This window comes from Dipodomys merriami, unplaced genomic scaffold (assembly GCF_024711535.1).
Source record: "Dipodomys merriami isolate MVZ:Mamm:240054 unplaced genomic scaffold, mDipMer1.0.p SCAF_2, whole genome shotgun sequence".
Lineage (NCBI taxonomy): Eukaryota > Metazoa > Chordata > Mammalia > Rodentia > Heteromyidae > Dipodomys > Dipodomys merriami.
In genome coordinates this window covers 111,421,380-111,441,482 of record NW_027203381.1, presented here as the reverse complement: position 1 = coordinate 111,441,482, position 20,103 = coordinate 111,421,380, and the positions used below count along the sequence as shown (strand labels likewise).

At 47.8% G+C, this 20,103-nt stretch overlaps 1 protein-coding gene across 4 annotated transcripts in view; it reads right to left on the bottom strand.

Annotated features, from left to right (window-relative positions):
* Nucleotides 1-18,671, bottom strand: part of Bach1 (BTB domain and CNC homolog 1) — a 39,679-nt gene extending 21,008 nt beyond the window's left edge. For 3 of the 4 annotated variants that reach the window (XR_011373567.1, XM_070030536.1, XM_070030538.1), the window contains exon 1: nt 18,595-18,671. The gene's annotated coding sequence lies outside the window, so the exon portion shown is untranslated. Of the gene's footprint in view, nt 1-16,536; nt 17,096-18,594 lie in introns of those variants that run through there. The other variant, XM_070030537.1, reaches the window with a different exon arrangement.
* Between the last annotated feature and the right edge of the window lie 1,432 nt (nt 18,672-20,103).

Here is a 20,103-nt window from a genome sequence, read left to right as displayed (position 1 = left end):
GGTGGCTCAGCTCACGCCTGTAATCCTAACTACTCAGGAGGCTGTGATCATGTTTAAAGCCAGCCTGGGCTGGGAAGTCCAGGAGAATTATCTTCAATTAACCACCAAAAACAAAAGCTGGACATGGAACTATGGCACAAGTGGTAGAACATTAATGCCTTGCACATAAAAAGCTCAGAAACAGCACCTAGGTCCTGAGTTCAAGCTCCAAACCAGCGCGTGTGTGCGCACGCGCACACACACAGCACTGGATTGATTTGAAAGAAAATTACCTGGTATTGCTTTGTTACGAAAAAGAAAAAAAATCCCGGTCATGATCCACTCAACGGTTAGACCAGTCACCATCCACCACCATTGAACACAGGTGTGGTGGCTCCACGGCTTCAGGTTTGGAACCTGTACTGTCTGGGTTCACATCTCAGCTCTGCCATTTCCTTGGCCAAGCCCGTCAGCCCCACTGCGGGTTCCCGCACACAGGTGCAGCAAAACCGCCTCACAGGCATGGTGTGAAGCTGACAGGATGAGGGACAAGGGCAGAGCACAGTGTCCAGCCCACAGCAAGCAAACACCAAACAGGAGCTGCTACTTCCTACAGTGACAATATTCACCAAAGCCTTCCACCTGGCAGGCGCTCTCAGATCCCAAATGACTGGCTCCCTATTCATCTCTCTGATCAGCTTTTCATCTATTTATTCTAGACTCATCCCTTGCTTGCTACTCTCTGGCCCCACCATCTCTTCCTCCCTGCCCCTGGCCAACACACTTCCTACACATCTCAGGGCCTTTGCACACACTCCGCCCTGCTGCCTGGACTTCTCCCCAGCTGAAGCTGGCTAGCTAACTCCTCACCTTTTTAGGTCCTTGGCATACATGTTCCAGTCTTGTGTGGCTTGTTCCCTGCCAGAATCCAAGTAAAACAGAGTACTTGGCCCAGTTCCAGGCACTTGTGCTGAATGAATGACTACAAAGCCAGATCGTCCAGATCTTCCAAACACACAGTCCAGTTGGTTACTCCAATATAAACGGAAATGCCACAGAGCCAAGCATGCAGAAAGAAGCTTGTGAATGACTTTTTCAGGACTACAGAGGGCACATGGGAGCCTGGCCCACTTCTTTGGGCGCTATACACATTCCTGCAAGACAACTGGCCAAAGACCCAGTGCTGGCTGCCACACACTGAGCAGACACAAAGGCCACACAGGAAGGAAAGCATCTGGCCTTAACTGCCCAGCACTCGGCAACACCTAAATTCTAAGATGTTCCAGCTGGGCACTGGTAACTCACGCCTGCAATCCTAGCTACTCAGAAGGCTGAGATCCAAGGATCGAGGTTCGAAGCCAAACAGAACAGGAAAGTGTGAGACTATTACGCCCAAAAAGGCGGAAGTGGAGCTGTGGTTCAAGTGGTAGCAAAAAAAAAAAAAACAGCTCAGGGACAGCGCTCAGGCCCTGAGTTCAAACCCTAGGATGGGCACCCAAAAATTAAATAAACAAAAAGAGAAAAGGAAAATGTTCTAAAACCCCATTTTCCTAGTTGTTGAAGTGAGGTGACTATAAGGAGCCGGTTTTCACCCACTAACCTAATTAAGAGATGACCACACAGTTCCTGCCACCAGCGATAAGGCACCAAGACACCCCTCAGCCCTGAAAAGTAAAACAAAACACCCGGCCCTCCACACCTAAAACTTCTTTTGACTCAGGAATGTCAAGTTTAGCTTCTTTGTTACACCTGATTCTCCCCCCTTTATTGTTAAGTGTTCGTACTGTTATTATACTTCAAAAGGAAAGTATGCTGCCCAGACCAGACAGCATTCACCAATGCGTTTTTAGGTCTCCCTGCCGGAATTTGGAAATAATGTCAGCTATTTTTTCTTTCTCTCTTTTTTTAAGTATTATAGATTGAACTCGGGATCTTTGGCTCACTAGGTGAGTGCTCTGCCACTTAACCATAACTTTACCCCCTTTTTTTCTTTAAGTTTGTTTTGAATAGGATCTTGTACTTCTGCCTGGCATTTGAGGAGCTGGGATTACAGGAGCTTGCTACCACACTAGGCCTTGCTAAATATATTGGCCTTTATAAAAAGGTAGTGTCTTAGAGATAGGAAGCCTGTTAACTCCTCAGAAGCTGCCTTCCTCTCCTTCTACTGTCAGTGCATTTCTGTGACTTTCTCCTGGATACTGAAGTCATCACCCTGTCTGCTACTCCTGCATCACTCTGACAGAGGGCGGCATCTTCAAAGGCACAACACTCAGGCAAATTCCTCTCATCACATTTTCCCTTAGTTCTCACCAAAGTTTCAAATCCTCTAAGTCACTTCCTGTTACAACACATTCAAGATACCCAGAATTTGAGTGTTCTTCTGAAATTAGTGAACCCTTTATCTTCAATATTTCAAGATGATGATGCTGGGGGCCAGTGGCTCAGTCTGTCATCCTGAATACCTAGGAGGCTGAGATCTGAGGATCACAATTCAAAGCCAGCCCAGGCAGGAAAAGTCCATGAGACTCTTATCTCCAATAAACCACTCAGAAAACCGCAAGTGGTGTTATGACTCAAGTGGTAGAGCACTAGCCTTGAGCTGAAGAGCTGAGGGACAGCACCCAAGCCCAGAGTTCAAGCCCCCCTATGGACAAAAAAAAAAAGAAAAAAGAAGAAGATGATGGCAAAGACCTAACATTATCATGTATGTACACCTTTGGTCTCCTTTAGTCCATTTACTTTTAAGATCTTATATTTAAAAAGAAAAAATGTAAATTTCAGGTAGAAATGTCCATGAAAGAATCTTCTCAAAGCCATGGTTATTCTTTACATGACATTCAATTTTTAAAGAAACTCTCCTTGAAACATCAAAAATTCTTTGGAGGGCTGGGAATATGGCTCAGTCGTAGAGTTGTTGCCTGGCTTGCATGAAGCCCTGAGTTCGGTTCCTCAGTACCATATAAACAGAAAGAGCTAGAAGTGGCACTGTGGCTCAAGTGGTAGAGTGCTAGCCTTGAGCAAGAAAGCAGTTCAGGGACAGTGCCCAGTCCCTGAGTTCAAGCCCCAGGACTGGAAGAAAAATTCTTTGGAAATTTAAATCAGGAGAATATTTAAGATAGTATTCTTGGGCTGGGAAGGTGGCTCAGTAGTAGAGTGCTTGCCTTGCATGCATGAGGCCCTAGGTTCAATTTCTCAGCACCACATAAACAGAAAAGCTGGAAGTGGTGCTGTGGCTCAAGTGATAAGAGTACTATAGCCTTGAGTTCAAGTCCTACAATCAACCAAAACAAAAAAAAAAGATAGTATTCTTCCCTAAAACCTAAAATTGGAATCACCTGCTGGGAAACAGAAATAGAGGAGTAACTTGCCGTACTCCAGTGACTCATGCCTTAATCCTAGCTCCTTTGGAGGTTAAAATCTGAGGATCATGATTCAAATCTAGCAAAAAAAAAAAAAAACAAAAACGTGTGAGACTCTTCAATAAACTATCAAAAGGCTGGAAGTGGAGCTGTGGCACACGTGGTAGAGTGCTAGCCTTGAACAAAAGACAGCTCAGGGACAACGCCTAGGCCCTGAGTTCAAGTTCAAGCGTGCGCGCCTACACACACACACACACACACACACATGCACGCACACACACGCACGCACACACGCACGCACACATGCACGCACGCACGCACACACAAATTATAGTAACTTAAGGACAAAGAGTTTCTATTTTCTTGAACTTCTTGAAGGTTTGAAGACCACAATTATTTAAACATCCATAGTAAAGTCATTTCTTTTAACCTTAAGCAAATCTTTAGATAAGATTGAATAAGATACACTGACAGATCTGGCTCTTAACAGTGATCCTCAGATCTCAGCCTCCTGAGTAGCTAGGATTACAGATATGAGCCACTGGTGCCCGGCTGGCTTTTTGTTGTTGTTGTGTTTTTGTTTTTTTAATGCAGTCATGGTATTCAGTGTATACTATGTGAAAAATGATCTATGCAACTTGTGGACAAGAGGGAAACTGGGGGAAAATGAAGGGTGACATTGTCCAAGAAGAGCCGTGCTCATAACGTGACTTATGAAATGATAGCCTTTCTGTACAACACCTTAATAATAACAATAATATTGTATTTTTTAATCTACTATTTTACAACAGTGGATGAGAAAAAACATGACCTGGTAACTTTGCTTAATACAAGGAAATACAATAGTACACTTTTTAAAACTAGAAGAAAAGAAATTTTTGCAGCTTGGAGTGATTTCAGAACCACAGAGGTGCCACGGAGGTAAAGTCGGTATGTTTCCTACTTTTCCACAAGTGAAGGCCTTGATATTTCCCTTGTGATATATTTACTACTACATCTAATTCCGTATCTGAGAGCTGACAACACATTAAGCTTCGAGGGGGAAGATTTTGAATTGTTAGCAGTTTCTAACACGTTTATTTCTCAACCAATCCAACTTTGAAAATTCTGGGTCATAGTTTGAAAAGGCTTAGAATTCCGGAATGAAGATGAGAAAACTCCAAACTTTGTAAGTTTGGAAATCCAAACTCCAGAGCCAAAACAAGAGGAAGGAACCTACTTCTCACTAGAGGAATCTGACAACGAGGTCTTTCACACTCCCAACCTTGGCAGTGAGCTCTTTTTTTTTAGAAGATTGTTACAGCTCTATGGTATGAAAATATGAACTGCAACTCTAACTGGATCACATCAACAATACTGATTTACTGCTTTGCTGAAACTGTCTTGGCTTTTGTCTGTTTTATCAACGTGGGGGTATGCTTTCTGGAGTATGAACAGCAGGTGTGTAACGTGCACAATTGTATATGCATATGAAACCATGGCCACTGTAACCAGTGTATATGAATTCCCATCATAGCGTAAAGCTCCCTGGCCTTTAAGCTCACTTCTTCCTGGTTGCCCAGGCTCTAGAGGGCCAATATTTTGCTTTATGACACTTGAAATTTTATGTAAATAGTCACAATGTGTGCTCTTGTTTGGGATTTCTTTTCACAGCAGAATGCTTTCGATGTCCCTTTGTGTTGTAGTTCACAGATGTTTCTTCCTTTTAATTGCTAAATAATATTCCATCATACAGATATGCTATAATTGGTGTGTCCATTTAACTTTATTGTAGTAACTGCATTGCTATCAGTTTGGAGGTATTACAATAAAGCCTCAACAAAATGTCTGCAGAAGATATATTCTTGTAGGAGTCCAAGATCTAGGCAATACACTGGGTGCCGTGTTCAACTATCTAGAGATTGCTAAGTACTTTTCCCCTAAAGAATCGTGTCATTTTACATTGCTACCAGCAGTACACGACAATTCCAGCTACTCGGCGCTGCTGTCAACCCTCGGCCTGGCCGTCCTCTGCATCTTATCTCTCCTAATCCACTGTAATGGTATTTCACTGTGGTTTTGGTTCGTACTTCCTGGTGAGTAGTTTTGGATGTGCTCACGGTCATTTTGTGTTCGTTTTCTTGTGAAATGGTTGCTTGGCTCTTTGATGCTCCCGGGCCCTGCTTTATTCAGCCCAACTTTACCATGCACCCCGTCCCTTCCCTCCTCCATCCTCTGCCTCCCTTTCTCCCCTGCCAGCAGGGACTGGGCAGGGCGGGCAGGGACCAAGGGGTCCTTGTCCTACTTCCCCGCAGGGAAGTGTTCAGACTTTCCCCCCAAACGGGGTGGAACGGTAAGTTTGCTGAGATGAAGGGACGAGATGCCACAGTGGGTTGGAGGCTGGACGGGTGAGGCCCAGACCCAGCCCAGGCCACCCTAGCCTCGGGGCGGCATGCAGCAGCACTTTTTGCCTGGTTTCCAGGTATCACCCACCTGAGGTCGCCCACACCTACCTGAGGGCCAAGCAAGCAACCCATGCCAGCATCCCTCCCTCCCTCCCAGACCGCCAGAGGCCCTCCTTCTGGAGGAGCATCACAGGGCACCCTGGGGCGGGAGATAATTCCTAATCTCACAGCGCTGGTGAGTGCTGATGAGTGTCTCATGGGGTGACCTGCTTCGGCTATAGATAAGGAGACTGGGCTCTGACAGGGGCAGAAACTCAAAGGTTAACCGAGATCCAACGGGTGGATTTCAGTCCTGCCACAGGACTCCAGGGCTATGAGTGCCCAGGGCAGGAGAAAGGAGAGGAGGATTGCGGAGCCTTAAATTAGCACTTTTGGCCAGGCGCTGCAATCCCAGCTGCTCCAGAGGCTGAGCTCAGGAGATGGAGGTTCAAAGTCAACGCAGGCAGGAAAGCCTCTGAGACTCCTATCTCCAATTAACCACCAGAAAACCAGAAGTGGAGCTGGGGCTCAAGTGGTAGAGTGCTAGCCTTGAGCTGAAATGCTGAGGGACAGCGCCCAGGCCCAGAGTTCAAGCCTCACGACCGACAAAAATAGATAAATAAATATAAAATACTAGTCCAAGGGTTGGGAATGTGGCTTAGTGGTAGAGTGCTTGCTTGCCTTGCATGCATGAAGCCCTGGGTTCGATCCCTCAGTACCCCATAATCAGACAAACGGGGAAGTAGCACTGTGGCTCAAGTGGTAGTGTGCTAGCCTTGAACAAATGAAGCTCAGGGAGAGTTCTCAGCCCTGAGTTCAAGCCCCAGGACTAGAGGGGGGGAAAAAAAAAAAAAAAACTAGTCTAGCCAGGCACTGTGGGCTCAGGCCCGTAATCTGAGCTACTCAGGAAGATGAGATCCAAAGGATCAAGGATCCAAACCAATCTGAGCAGAAAAGTCTTCGAGACTCTCATCTCCAATTAAACAGCAAAAACACTAGCCAGGGTTGGTCGCTCAAGTGGCCCGTGCTAACACGCATGGCAGGGCACCAGCCATGGCACAACAGCCAAGAAAGAGCTGGAGGGCCTGAGCGCAAGCCCCAGTACTGGCACCCAAAACCAAAACCAAAACCAAAACCGCAAAACCGCTAGCCAAAGACAACAGCCATCACTGCCAACGGGGCTCTTTCTACAGAGCTAACACCAAAACGTTGAGGTCCATATTTCATGATTTATGTCAACTTGGGAGCTGAAATAATCATCTCTAATGAGCTTTCTAAGCTACAGGTTTGTCCAACAGCCTCAACTCACTTTTACTGAATGATAATCACAAATCATAGTTGATAAATAATTTCTGGCATGTTCATAAAGCTGGACTAGCCGGGCACCGGTGGCTCACACCTGGAATCCCAGTTTCTCAGGAGGCTGAGATCTGAAGATCACTGTTAAGAGGCCAGATCTGGCAGGAAAGTCCATAAGACTCTTATCTCTAATTCACTACCCCCCAAAAAGCTAGATGTGGAGCTGTAGCTCACATGGTAGAAGCTTGAGCACCAAAGCTCAGGACAGGGCCCAGGCCCTGAGCTCTAGAACTGGCACTAAATCAATAAACAAACAAATAAAAAGCTGGAAATCCAACTGGGTAGGTAAACATTACAGCAACAACTATCTTAGGCAACACTGGTCTTTATTTAATCAAGGTTAAAACCACTTCAGAAGCCTGCACTGTGAGTTCAGAGCATTTATGCATTTAGCTATACATTCTCTTTTTACACTGCACACACAATGTCAAGATCTGTGACACTGAAGGAGGACAAAGAATGAAGTATAAAAGTTAAGCTACTCAGGAGCTGGGAAGGTGGCTCAGTGGTAGAAGCGCTTGACTTGCAAGCCTGAGGCCCTGGGTTAGATTCCTCAGCACCACGTAAGCAGAAAAAGCCGGAAGTGCTGCTGTGGCTCAAATGGTAGAGCACTCACCTTGAGCTGAAGAGATGAGGGACAATGCCCAGGCCCAGAGTTCAGGCCCCACAACCGGCAAAACAAAGGCAGACAGGAGGATTCGAGGCTAGCCCAGGCACAAGGCTACTAAGACCCTCTCTCAACAAATATGCTAGGCTGGTGGTACAAAGCTATAATCCGAGATAGGTAGACGGCATAGGTAGGAGGACTGTACTCGAAGGTTGGCTCCCAAGGGGAAAACAACTTGAGACCCTATATAAAAAATAACTAAAGCAAAAGAGGGATAGGGCAGAGAAGGAGTCACAGCAAGAGAAGGGACAACCTCACTCTACCTTCAGCCTCCGAGTCTGGCTTCTGAAGAGTCTGGACCCATAAGCCAAAACTGAACCAAACACTGCTGCAGCGGGGCTGACCTCAGGGAGGCCAGCCGTTGCAGGCCGGAGCCTTCCAGATCACAAGGGAGCTGGGGCCCCCTCCACAGACCTGACCACAGCTACCTGTGTGACAGAGACACAGCTGTTCACTGTGCTGGAGGACGCATATTCCTACTCTCAAAGTTTTTTGGGTTTTTTGTTGTCTATTGTGTTTGTTTGTTTGGCAGAAAGGGCAGTTTCCACTTGTAACTAATTTATTTGACCTGGCTGCTAAAGTACTACTTGATTATAGTAGGATAGAGGATCAAGATCAAGTTGCAAACAAGCCACTGAACATTCCAGAAGCAAACACCAGTGTGCACCTGTCACCTGGGCTACATGGACAAGGGTGACATGGTACCCACCAGCACCACTCACCCATTTTTCTAACCAAACACTCACTGTGCTCAAGAATCTACTTGGTTTGTCAAATCTCACCATGTAGCCCAAGTTGCCCTTGAACTCACTATATTTAGCCCACACTGTTCCAGAACTTTCTATCCTTCCCAGTGCTGGATTACAGGCATGTGCCACCATACCTAGCTGCTTACCCACTTCTGACTTGACACTATGTGCTCCTGGGAAAGTGGCCTCCAGACCCAATCCAAGGGGAACTGTGACGCATCGCGTTTCAGCCAATCCGGAGCGGTCTCCTTGACTGCTAGAGATTGGGGTTGCGTGCGTGCGTGTGCACCCTAAATAGAAACAGGAGGGACAGGGTAGGAAAAGTTTCACCCACTGGTAAGGAAACCACTGGGGTGGGGAGGGTGGATTCCTCTTTTTAGAAGACGTAATCCTTTTTTACTTGAAACACATGATGAACTTGTGGCTGCCATCTTCTAAGCTTAAGGACAGAAAAAGAATGTTGCCTTGATCTTCAACTCTCCAGATTCTTACACACACACACACACACACACACACACACCCTTCCTTTCTGACAACTTTCCCCCTATCAAAACCTGTTTCCTTCTACTCTAGTCTTCTTTACTGTTAATAGCTTTTCAACAGAGATGTCAGAAACTAAAAATAGACCTACCTTATGACCTGCTCGTGCCACTCATGGGCACACGTGCAAAGGAGACAAAGTGAATGCCCAAGAAAGATGCCTGCATGCCCAGTTCTGTTCTGTTCAATGATCCGACAGTGGAATTAGCCAGTGTGCCCAATAACAAACAAAGGGATCTGTAAAATACAGTACATATATATATATACATATATATGTACATATACACATATAAACCGAGGACTATTACACCAACAAAAAGAAAAATGAAATCATGTCATTTGCAGGAAAAAAAAAGATGAAGCTAGAGATCATGTTGAGTGGGATAAGTAAAGCTCAAAATGCAAAGTATTGAGTATTTTTGCTCATTTATGGAAGCTAGTCTTTAAAAAACACTCAGGTTGGAGGCATAGCTCATGTAGTAAGAGTGCCAGCCAATGAGCGAAACTGAAAGCATAGCAAATCCTGGTCTTGGACAAAAAAAAAAAAAAAAGAAGAAGAGAAAATAACCTTTATGGGTTGGAGCTCAGGTGGTAGAGCCCCAGCCAATGAGTGTAATTGTAAGTCAGACACTGAGTTGAAGTCCTTGTCTCAGACAAAATAAACAAATACGCTCATACATATGCACTTCTATACATATCAATATATTTACACGAAGTTGACTTAACTATATGACTGTTTAGGAGATGAGAGTAAGGGAGAAAAGGGAAAAGAGGACCTGAATAAAAAGAGAAGGTGACTAGTATTGAAATATATTGCATCTGTGTGAATATGAATAACTGCCAACACAAGTTGTTTCCCCCACTAAACTACACAACCATTTCAACATCTGAGGCTTTGGCAACTTTCTAGAGCTTAGGCTCCCCAACATGTAACTTAGGAAAAGTTCTGTACTTCTAGCACCTAAAGAATTCCCAGTCTAGTTGGCTCAGTGGTAGAGCGCTTGCCTTGCATGCCTGAGGCCCTGGGTTCGAGTCCTCAGCACCACATAAACAAAAAGAAAAAAGCCGGAAGTGACACTGTGGCTCAGGTGGTAGAGCACTAGCCTTGAGCTGAAGAGCTGAGGGACAGCGCCCAGGCCCAGAGTACAAGACCTACGACTGGACCCCCCCCCCCAAAAAAAAAAGAATTCCCAGTCTAAAGACATTACGGATAAATAGTTGTTTTGTATGTTAAAAATAAACCCATTTCCTAAAAAACAGGCATGCCACAAATGTTGAAATGAACTTGGCCTACTTATCTACATCAAGCAAACATATGAGGTGAGGGTTTGGGGTGAGGAGAGCAGAAAGCATAAGAAGATAAGAGAGCTCTGAGCCAGGGAAGGTGAAACGCAATGAGTCCTCACTCTTCAAGCTGACCAGCAGTTCTGAGCATGCTCAGGAAGAGAGGAGAGGGCTAGGGCTGGGCAGGAGAACACACTGCTTAGTATCTGAACTTCTGTGCCACAAATGATGGCTGCTCCAGAGAATGATAGGTGTGTGGGCCCCCGAGGGCCTTGAACAGACAACCTAGGGGATGCCCACAGAGCAAACACCTTTTTACACAACCTGACAAATTACATGTAGCACTAAGAAGGTAACCTGCTGGGTACCAGTGGCTCGTGCCTGTAATTCTAGCTACTCAGGAAGCTGAGACATGAGGATCAAGGTTCAAAGCCAGCCCAGGCAGGTAAGTATGTGAGACTCTTATCTAAAATTGACCACTTAATAGTTTGGAAGTAGAGTTGTGGCTCAAGTGATAGAGCACCAGCCTTGAGGTAAAAATGCTCAGGGACAGTACCTATGCCCTGAGTTCAAGCCCCAGAACTAATGCGTGTACGCATGTGCACACATACATACACACACACACACACACACACACACACACACGCACACACGCACGCACGCACGCACGCAAAAAGGAAAGCTGATAGTAGCAGCCAGATTCAGTCTAACCAGCATCACTTTGATTTCTCTGAACAGCTAGAACTGAAGGTAGGGAACACTATTGGGCAGGGAAGAATGCTTTCTACTTATGTGTCTTGTTCATGTGAAAAAGAATTAACAGAGTCAATAGATACATGGTCTAGGAATATGGCTCAGTGGTAGAGTGCTTGACTTGCATACATGAAGCCCTGGGTTTGATTCCTCAGTACCATATAAACAGAAAAAGCCAGAAGAGGCCCTGTGGCTCAAGTGATAGAGTGCTAGCCTTGAGCACAGAGAGGCTCAGGGACAGCACCCAGGCCCTGAGTTCAAGCCCCAGTACTGGCAAAAAAAAATACAGGCATAATGGTCACACCTGTTCTGGAGGAAGCAATCAGGAGAACTGAGGTTTAAGATTAGCTCCAAAGTCATGAAGATTCTATCTCAACAATCAAGCACCGTATGATGGTATATATCTTTAATCCCAGATATCTTATTAGAAAGCATAGCTAAGAAAATCAAAGTTCAAGGATGGCCAGCCAAGACACTGAAAAATAACTAAAGAAAAAGGGGCTAGATGCATAGCTCTGTGGAAAGCCCTGCCTTCAAATCCCAACACCAACCAAATAGAAAAACAAACAATTGGCTCATTCTCTTTTTAAATTCTTATACAGGAAGAATCATAAGCCATGCAGAGAACACTCCACAGAAACCACAGAAATTAAAAGAGGCTTCAGGTTCCTTGCAAATGAAGACACCTGGTCTAGATATGATGACAGCTTTTCATTTCTAAAAGTAATCTCTAAATATATAATATGCACCAATAAAATCACTGATCTTACCAAAAACAACTGACTCTGAAATGACAGACCTCATAAATGTTTTAAAAAATGTTAATCAGTCTTTTACAGCTAAATATTTTTATGGCCAGTTCCATAAAAGATGAATGAGAAGTCACTGCACTGAATTAACTTCAGAATACCCTAGTCCTTGCAAAGGAGACAGAGGCAGGAGAAAATGATAGCAGAAAATCAGGGGGTCAGGGCTGGGAAGGTGACTCAGTGGTAGAGTGTTTGCCTCACATGCATGAAGCCCTCAGCACCATATCAACAGAAAAAGCCAACCCCTGAATTCAAGCCCCAGGACGGGGGGGAAAAAAAGAGAGAGAGAGTGAGAGAAAGGAAGGAAGAAGGAAGGGTGGGTGGGAGGGAAGGAGGGAGGGAGGGAGGAAGGAAATCAGGGGGTCAGAGGTGGGTATCCCCATGTCTTCATCTGGACCCTGAAAGCTTGACCTCCTTTGGCCAAAAACACCAACAGTCTCTTATGGCTGATTAACCAAACAACTGACCTGAGAATGACTCTACCAGGTAGAAACTGCAAAGAATTATTTTATTTAAAAAATAACCACTCTCTAGGACAATTTTCACAGGGAAATCTTAAGAGAAAGAGACTTTCAGGGCTGAATTTGATCCAAATATGTTATATGCATGTATGGCAATATAGCAATGAAAGTCCTTCATGCAACTCATATATGCCAATAAAAATTGACAATTAATTTAAAAGAAACAAAAAGGCTTTGAGTTCACTTTCTTGAAAGAATGGATGCAGGGTTGGGAAGGTGGCTCAGTGGTAGAGTACTTGCCTAGCATGCATGAAGCCCTGGGTTCCATTCCTCAGTACCACATAGGCAGAAAAAGGCAGACATGGTGTATGGCTCAAGTAGTAGTGTGCTAGCCTTGAGCAAAAAAGAAATTCGGGGATAATGCCCCAGCCTCTGAGTTCAAGCCCAGGAAGGAAGGAAGGAAGGAAAGAAGGAAGGAGGGAGGGAGGGAGGGAGGGGGGAAGGAAGGAAGGAAGGAAGGAAGGAAGGAAGGAAGGAAGGAAGGAAGCAAGGAAGGGAGGGAGAGAGGGAGGGAGAGAGGGAGGGAGAGAGGGAGGGAGGGCAGGCACAGCTTTGGCTGCATTAATTTTAAACTGCAGCAAATGCTGAGAGAGGACTCCAGAGCCACAAAACTCCAGGCACACCCAGCAGTCACCAGCAACCACCAACTCTTTATTTTTATTAGGGTTTCCTATGACAATTTTTATTATCCTATTAACATTTCTAAAGTCATCTTGACTGGAAATAAAACTAGGGATCTGCTCTATAGGAAGAACAGCATGAAAAGTAGAAAGAGAGTCAACATCTAAACAACCTGAACTGCATTTGCTCCATCCAATCTAAGTCAACTACTGGTAAAAATAGGTCACCAAGCCTGTAATCCTAGCTACTCAGGAGGCTGAAATCTGAGGATCAAAGTTCAAAGCCAGCTCAGGCAGGAAAGTCCATGAGACTCTTATCTCCAATTAACCACCAGAAAACTGGAAGTGACACTGTGGCTCAAAGTGGTAGAGTACTAGTCTTGAGCAAAAGATCTCAGGAATAAGCACCTGGATTCTAAGTTCAAGCCCCACAACCAACACACACACATTCTCTCTCTCCTCTCTCTCTCTCTCTCTCTCTCTCTCTCTCTCTCTCTCTCTCTCTCTCTCTCTCTCTCTCTCTCTCTCTCTCTCTCTCTCTCTCTCTCTTCAATTAATTGGCATTGCCTGGGGACAATCTGCTGGGGGGGAGGGAGGAAAGGGGAACTCAAAGTGGTAGAGAACTAGCCTTGAGCAAAAGATCTCAGGAACAGTGCCTAGATTCTGAGTTCAAGCCCCAACACACACACACACACACACACACACACACACACACACACACACACACACACACACACACACACACACACACACACACACACACACACACACACACACACACACACACACACACACACACACACACACCAATTAATTGACATTGCCTGGGAACAATCTGCTGGGGGTGGGGGGACTCTGCTGTTCCTGAGTTCCTTGCCTCTCAGAAGCCGAGTGTGTGGGACATGGTGCTAATTTATCAGTACAGCACTCACTTCAGTTTTCCCAGTAGCAGGGATATGCTGCCTGGAACTCCTCATTCTAATTTGTTAGTGGCCAGATGCTCCAAAATGTGTAAGTGAGCAATTTCCTCATTGTGGACAACAGAAAGTAACACCTAACGCCTGCACTCTTCTGTTTATCTCACCTTAGTTAACACATTGAGTCCTCACAGCTGTCTAGGATGACCCAGCCAGAACTTGACCTTCAGAGGTCTGGCTCCTACTTCAAACCACTTAGCTCACCGCTTCTGTCAAGTGTATAAGAACCAAACCACAGTTTCAGTTCTGTTACTTCTGTGCTCCGAGTAAGACTGGAGCCCAGGGGATGTAAACCAATATTTTATCTGTCATCCTGAAATGTTCACTCTCTCCAAGGAGCCCAGATTCTGGCAAATAGTACTCAAATTACCCATACCTTGGACATTGGTAGATTACCATATTTGGCATTATACTTAACCAAAATAGCCTCATAAATCTTTTTTTTTTCTCGCACACAGCATAAGCCCTCCATTCTGTAGAAGCAGTAGGAGAAGCAATTCTCCCTCAAGTAGAATATCCTCGGAAAACTGAAGGGAGGAGGATGTACCTAAAACATAAGTCCTGTCATTTACAAAGACACCAGGTCATTGTACATAGTTTTGCAATTGGTATTTTAAGTGTCACTTTTTTCCCCCAGTCTTAGGGCTTGAACTCAAGGGCCTGAGCACTGTCCCTGAGCTTGTTTTGCTCAAGGCTAGCTCTCTACCACTTGGGCCACAGCACCACTTCTGGCTTTTCTGCTTATGTGGTTTACTGAGGAATCAAACACAGGGCTTTATGCATGCTAGGCAAGCACTCTACCACCAAGCCACATTCCCAGTCACCTCTTTATTAGGGGTATGGAGGCAGGCCTGAGCACAGAAGCGCTGGGCACAGGAGATTTGGCTGCATGGTAAATACCACCCCATCCCCAGCACTCCTGGGAAATCATTTTTTCTAATAAATGCTACCTCCTAAGAAAACTGTTGAAGTCCTAGTCTTATTAGTTGTCATTAGAATATATACGCATGGATAAAAGGAAAAAGAAGGAAGGGAAAGTAGAGAAGAGGGAGGGTTGTGGGCAGTAAGGAAGGTAACAGGCTGTCAAGAAGTAACAAGAAGTATGTACCTTAGGAAGATACATCGTATTACAGGCAATGTGTACATTATCTACAAATGTTCCAATTACACCTTCTCTGCCACACTTCAAATCACATACATTAAGTAAGCCTGCTGCTAAGTTTATCCCAAATTCAAAATAGCACAGTATCAAATGTAACTAAATGAATATTTTTTACTTTCTATTCCTACTTTCCAAAATATAATAGAGGGGCTGGGAAGGTGGCTCAGTGGTAGAACACTTGCCTTGCATGCATGAGGCCCTGGGTACGATTCCTCAGCACCACATAAGCAGAAAAAGCTACAAGTGGCACCGTGGCTCTAGTAGTAGAGCGCTAGCCTTGAGCTAAAGAGCTGAGGGACAGCGCCCAGGCCCAGAGTTCAGGCCCCATGATCACCACCAACAACAATAACAACAAGACATGTATACATATTTATATATATAATATATATATATATATATATATAATAGAGTGGGAGAAGAGGTGACATTGTCCAAAAACAAACGTACTCTTCTCCTGACATGTAACTATGTACATCACCTTCATAATAACAATAAAAATTTTAACGGTAATAGGAAATGTAGTTATAGTGAAGGTTCTAATCTTTAAAATACAGTAATCTTTTTTTTGTTGTTTTGTTTTTTGGGTTTTTTTTTTTTTTTTTTGCCAGTCATGGGGCCTGAGCTCTGGGCCTGGGCCCTGTCCCCCAGCTCTTCAGCTCAAGGCTAGCACCCTACCACTTAAGCCACAGCGCCACTTCTGGCTTTTTCTGCTTATGTGGTGCTGAGGAATTGAACCCAGGGCCTCATGCATGCAAGGCAAGCACTCTACCACTGTAATCTTTAAAATACATATAAAAGATAAATATTATAAAATCTTCTGAAATAACTGCAGCTCTAAATCAAGTCATTAAAAGCTGGCCCTTTTTTTATATATTTTTAAGGGAGTTAGTTTTTTTGGTGGTTTTTGTTTTAGATTCCAGTTCTGGAAAATAGCATGTACTTTTAACAATCTTCTTACATTACCTAACAGAAAAAGAATGAAGGACATACACTCATATTACTCAACATTCAAGCCTTGTTTTTCATCTGTATCTTTAGACTTTATATTTTCCTTATTTTACATAAAATTAATCTTGTACACTACCTTAGAAATCCAAGTACACTTTAAAAAAAATGATTGCTAATCTGCTCTAGTCCCACACTTAAAGCAAGAGTAACTGTTTGGTTGTTTGTTTGTTTCTTCTATTACAAATGTTTCAACAAACTACTTTCCATCAATAAGGATCATTATTTCTGTTGGGGATCGGGGAAGGGCAAAGTTAAGAAGCCAGATATTCTGCTTATGTGTCTGCACACGTGTAGGTGCACGCATGTGCACACATACACACACTCACCATTTTCCATGCCTACACTGTGAATAGAGGACTCGTTTTTAAAGCAAAAACACGAGGGCCTAGGGTGCAAAGCTTACACCACCAAAGACCAGGAGAGTAAGACAGATACGTGTAAACAGTTCTTTAGAAACTTCACTCAAGTTAGAGACCGGCTCAGTCCATGCAGGTTCGGTTGGGCGACTCGGGGAAACTATGCAGGTATTCCTGAAAAGCCCAAGGGCCAAGAAAAAGCAACATCAACAAAATGAGATCAACCCCCTTTTGTGAAGTCACAAAGACATTTCCACGAATAACACATATGGCTCACTTTTGACCTGGATTAGCCACAGATTAACAACCAACTGGCAACAACAACCACCGTTCCAGAAAAGAGGGACACAATCAACTGAGTAGAAGCCACCCGGACTTTTTTTGTTGTTGTTCCCAGGTTGCTGGACCTGGGCCTCGGGGTAGCAAATTTCTCCCCTCGCTGTGGCTCTCTCCGGCCGCAGTCCGGTTCACTGTCCCGCAGGAGGCGGGGGGGGAGGGGTGAACTGCGGAAGGCCGGCGGCCCGGGCCCCCCGCCCGCGGGGACCGGCCGGTGTCTGCCGCAGCCCCGGGGGCTGCTCCCGCGGCCGCCCCTCGGCCGGGCGCCCGGGCCTTTGAAGGTGGAGGCGTGTGCTGAACTCCTCGGCCCAGGCTGTTCCTAATTACCTCTCCGTCTGGGGTGAGTGACTCAGCAACCCAACTTTTTTCAAGAGTCACCCTACCTCGTTACCCAACCCCGCGGCGGGCGGCACCGGGCGCGGTGAACCCCCCGACAGTCGCTGGGGGGGTTCAACCCTCCCCCGCCCCCGACCCCGTGCCATCTCGCCTCCGACGCCAAACTGACTCACCCAGGGCCCCCTCTGCTCCCCGGAGGCGTCTCGGAGAGGTCCACCGGGCAGAAGTGGCCAAGTCCGGCCCCCAACCCTGGCAACACCAACCCCGGCGCGGGGTGGGGACGGGGCGGGGGGGGGGGCCGGCCCCGCAACCTCTCCGTGCTCCCTTCCTCTTCGGGACCGAGCCGATGGCACGCAAGCAGGCCGGCCACGGCCGCCCCGGGGGCTTCCCGGGAATGGGACGTTACATCCAAAGCAGCAAATTAAATAACTGAAAACGTGTCCAGACGCCCCCAACAAAGACCTAGACCGGAACGGGAGAACCCTGTGGCCCCCACGACCGCCGTCTTTGTTCTCTCTCGCAGGCGTGACGCGCGGCTCGCTGGCCCACACGCGCTCTTCCACACTGACTTACTCCCGTCCACCTTGACTCAGCCCAAGCGAAGCACACCCGGGGGAAGGGGGGGCGGGGGGGGGCATTCAGAGCGATTCTAACTCGGGGACGCGGAGCTGCCGGGTCGGAGGGAGAAGGCGATGCGCCCCGACCGCCCCGATCGCCCCCACCGACCCCCAGCCCCACGCGGGTTCCGCGGCCATCCACACCCCACTCTCGCCCCGGTAATCACGCTGTGGGGACACAGCTCCAACACAAAGACCAGCCCGGGGGTACAGGGCACGGGGAGACTCACATCCTCCCCAGCCCCGAGCCACCATCTCGGCCTGTCCTGCGTGGTTGGACCCCGGCGGCCTGGGCGCAGGGGGACGCGCGGGAACCACACCGGGCCCGGGCGGCCGCCGGGGCGGTGCTGATGTGTCAGCCCCGGGCGGGCCGGGGTTGGGGTGGGAGTGCGGGGTGGGGGTGGGGGGACGGGATCGGGCCTGGGACCGGGGACGCGCACCCCGCGGCGCCCCGCGGCGCCCCCCCCCCCAGGTGAAGGACCGCGCGGCGGCGGCGGCGGGTAAACAACGGCGCGGGCCGGGCTGCCAGCACCGCGCGCGCGGGGCGTCCCTTCCGGAGAACGCGGCCGCTTCCAGGAACCGGGGGATCGCCGGCAGCCGTTCTCCCCACACACACACTCCCACGATCCCCGCTGCGCCCCACCCCAGACCCCTCCGCCGCCCGCCTCCCCGGACGCCACCCCTGCCGGCTGACCCGCCCCGGGACGGAAGGGCGGACAGGACGACCGAGGCCACTCACCCAGCCGAGACGCGGTGGCGAGGCCCGACTGACGGCAGCCAGCGAGCTCCGGGCGGCGCGGGCAGCGGTCAGGTGACTCACTCCCTCCGCGCGGCCGGCCGCGCTGTCCCCACCCCTCCGCCCGGCCCCGCCGCCCGCCGCGGCCGCCCGAGCCTCCCGGACCCGAAACCCCGCCCCGCCGGGGGCCACGCCCTCGTGGCACGAGCCACGCCCCTCCTGCCCGGGCCCGGCCCCTTCACGGTGTAGGCCACGCCCCTTCGTAGGATAAGGTCACGCCCCTGGAGGCGGGGGACCCGCTCCCGCCACGCGCCCCAGCGCTCGGAGGCTGGGTGTCCCACCTGTGCGCACGGCGGCGGAGCGCACCAGCGTTTCTGCTGGAGGCGGGGAGGGAAGGCTGACTCCCGTACTCTGCGTCCCAGGTGTGGCCGGACCCCACAGAGCCCCACCGCAGGAAGGGGTCGCGAACGCCAGGTCCCGGTGCCCTGCCCTGGAGACCCCACAAGTGGTCGCTTCCGAACCCCCTTCCGTGCAGCGCCCGGGCGGCGTGCTCTGGACCTGGCCCCAGCCCAAGTGTGAAGGGTGGTGGAGCTGGCTGGAAGAAACAGGTCAAGCTGGCAGAGTTGCCAGCTTTGGGGAGGGGAAGGTGGCTGCACCTTTCAACCTCCCAGTCGCTTGTTTCTGACAAGGAGGAAGCCATTAGGAGTGAGCTCCGGTGGTAAACTTTTCTCGTTATAATTTCATTAATATGCATGATTTCCCTAATAAAATCCCTTTGGAATTTTGCTTTGGGACTTATTCCCCAGGGCCCTTCTGACTTGCTTGACTAATCTTTCTTCACTTTTTTGTCTGCTTGCCTGTGTGTATGTAGGGCCTTTGCGCTCACCGATGGGCAAAGCCGTGGTATTTGTGGGATTACACATCCAGAATGTTGTAGAAAGCATCCGGCAGCCTTTCGCTGCCCACGGTGAATAACAGTAGTGTCCATTGACAGGTGTTCCATTTATGCCAGTGGCTGCCAGGTTCAGTGCCCAGCAGTGCCCAGCGCTCATCCCAAGTCCTGTTTATCTTTCATCCTCTGTTGTTCATCCAATTGTCCCGTTGGTTGTTTTTTTTTTAATTATGTTCCTAAGACATCTAACAAGTCTGTAGTTCAAAGTACTGCCTGTCTCTTCGTGGAGCCCAAAGCACACAGGGCAAAGCTTATCAATGGAGAGAAAGAGCAGGCTGTGCTAGCCAACCCGATCAGAGTTCTGACAAAGGGGGCCCCCGGGCCCTGCAGCCATGGAAGGATTTGTGTGAAAAAGATTTTTGAGTTCAAGTGGGGAAAAGAAGAGACATTAGAAGTTGAATACCAGCAGCCCTAAGGGTGTGTACATTGGAGCTTGGGGAGGGGGGGGGAGGATGTAGCCAGTATAATAAAGATCACTCACATGACAGCAGTTTGCACAGTTTATAAGCTGGAGAAATTAGGAACATATGTGTTGCATTCAAAGTCCATGAGAACAGCAC